At 44.0% G+C, this 2,335-nt stretch overlaps 1 long non-coding RNA gene and 1 other non-coding gene across 2 annotated transcripts in view; both read right to left on the bottom strand.

Annotated features, from left to right (window-relative positions):
• The window catches only part of LOC110323606, a 10,425-nt gene extending 9,244 nt beyond the window's left edge, over window positions 1-1,181 (bottom strand). The window contains exon 1 of the long non-coding RNA XR_002380638.1: window positions 1,088-1,181. This is a non-coding gene — a long non-coding RNA (uncharacterized LOC110323606). The remainder of the gene's footprint in view (window positions 1-1,087) is intronic.
• LOC115064355 lies at window positions 1,074-1,189 on the bottom strand. The gene has a single exon (XR_003844175.1). It is a non-coding gene; the product is annotated as a U5 spliceosomal RNA (small nuclear RNA).
• Between the last annotated feature and the right edge of the window lie 1,146 nt (window positions 1,190-2,335).

Raw genomic sequence — 2,335 nt, 5'->3', positions numbered from 1 at the left:
AGAGAGAGAGAGAGAAAATGCGGATGCCTTTGAGGCCAGAAGAAAGCATTAGATCCATCCCTTGGAGCTGGAGTTACAGCCATAGGATGTGGTTCTGGGAATCCAACTTGGGTCTTCTGCAAGAGCTGTAAAGCACTCTTCACCTCTCTCCATGTCCTTGGTTGGGTTTTTAGAATGCCAAGGCTGAAAGAGGAGAGAATTTATAAAATTATAGAAGCTAGGGGGCCAGGAGTTGGTGGTGTGCACCTTTAATCCCAGTACTTGGGAGGCAAAAACAGATCTCTAAGTTTGAGGCCAGCCTGGTCTACAGATCAAGTTCCAGGACAGCTAGGGCTACACAGAGAAACGCTGTCTAGAAGAGTGGAAAAGAAGAGAGAAAACAAAACTTGGGGCTGCTAAACCTACCAGTTTTCTTTGGCTTTTTGAGACCCGGGTTGGAGGTGTTTCTCTGTGTGGCCCTGGCTGTCCCAGAACTCACTGATTCACAAATCAGGCTGGCCTCGAACTCAACAGATCTCCCTCCTGGGTGCTAGGATGAAAACCTAGCTCGACCAGTTTGATTTTCTCACAGTGATAGGAGACACTGAGACAGGTAATAGGCTTGTGACTATTTTATTTGGGGGGAGGGGGGATGGAGTAGCGATGGGGGAATGGTTCAAGACAGGATTTCTCTGTATAGCCCTGTCTGCCCTGGAACTCACTCTGTACACCAGGCTGGCCTCTGCCTCCCAAGTGCTGGGAATAAAGGCGAGTGCCACCACTGCCAGGCTAGCTCGTGACTTAATAAAAAGTATTCCTGAGCCGGGCGTGGTGACGCACGCCTTTAGTCCCAGCACTGGGAGGCAGAGGCAGGCAAAGAAGAGAAAAAAGAAAGGAAAAAAAGGAAAAGAAAAGAAAAAGTATCACTGGAGAAGGGTCGACTTGTGAGCAAAACCATGGGAAGGAACGGAACTAAAACTGCTGAAATAATACCTACTGTGTACGCATACCTGAAACAGCAATGACACCAAGATATACCACTCTTACTGCAAGGATGTCATCTTAAACACTTCTAACTTTTAACAAGCAGTAGCAGTCCTGGGTAGACAGGACCTCAAAAAATTGAGTTAAGACTCAGAGTTGTTCCTCTCCACGGAAATCTTTAGTAAAAGGCGAAAGATTTATACGATCTGAAGAGAAACCAGAGTGTGGAGCGCTGCTTCCGCCCACTGTCCTCGACTGACTGTCACTCCTACACAACCGATGGGAACTAGATGCACAAAATAAATGGTTAGTGACCTCTTCTTTCGATTCACATTAAGCCTCTGAAAACTGTATCACTATTAATAAAGCAAAACCAAGAAACTGAAGTAAAAGAGTTTACACTTTTAAATGTAACCGCGGGCCTGTGTGCAGTGCATTGTGGGTATGTAAAAAAGATGCTAAATCACAACAGATTTCCAAAAGGCCGACCTTTCTTGTGTTACCTCTGCGCTACCATTAGGGGGCAGGACGAAAGCCGTATTTAAGAGAATATACGAATCAGCCACAAAGTCTGATTTTTGTTGGGGGTGGGGGGAAATCTTCGGAACCCCACCCTTAGCGAACGAACTACTGGCAGTTAGCGGGTACTGAGGAAGGGAGATTCTCTCGCAGATTGCTCATGTTCCCAGTATGACTCCACATTCATGTGCATTTGGGTAGCACTAACTAAATACAGAAAGTTGTTACTAGGAAAACAAACATAAAAACACAATAAAGAGGTCAGGTGGAAGGAAGATGGGATGAAGTAAGCTGGAAAAAGGTAGTGGTGGGTAGATATGATCCAAATACATTGGGTATTGGGTTGTGGTGGTCCATACCTTTAGTCCCAACACTTAGAAGCAAAGGCAAGCATATCTCTCTGGTTGAGTCCAATCTGTTCTACAGAGCAAGTTCTAGACCAGCTAGGATTACATAGACCGTATTTCAAAATAAATCCTAAAACAGACTAATGATAACTATAAATAAAATAGGGGCTGGAGAGATGGCTCAGCAGTTAAGAGCACTGACTACTCTTTTAGAAGGCCAGGGTTCAATTCCCAGCACTCACATGACAGCCCACAACTTTTTATAACTCCATTTCCCAAGTATTTGACATCCTCATACATACACACAAGCAAAACACCAATGCACATTAAATAAATAAATACATCTAAAACAAAAAACAAACAAACAAAAACCTTGAAAATTGTCTTGACACATCACTTTACACTAATGTGCTGAGCATTACCTGTGCTTGCCCTGGGGCCCAGGAAAGTGGCTGAGCTTTGGGGTTTTTTGGGTTTTTTGGGTTTTTTTTTTTTTTTTTTTTTTT

Source organism: Mus pahari, chromosome 6 (genome assembly GCF_900095145.1).
Source record: "Mus pahari chromosome 6, PAHARI_EIJ_v1.1, whole genome shotgun sequence".
Lineage (NCBI taxonomy): Eukaryota > Metazoa > Chordata > Mammalia > Rodentia > Muridae > Mus > Mus pahari.
This window is presented reverse-complemented; position numbering and strand designations above follow the sequence as displayed.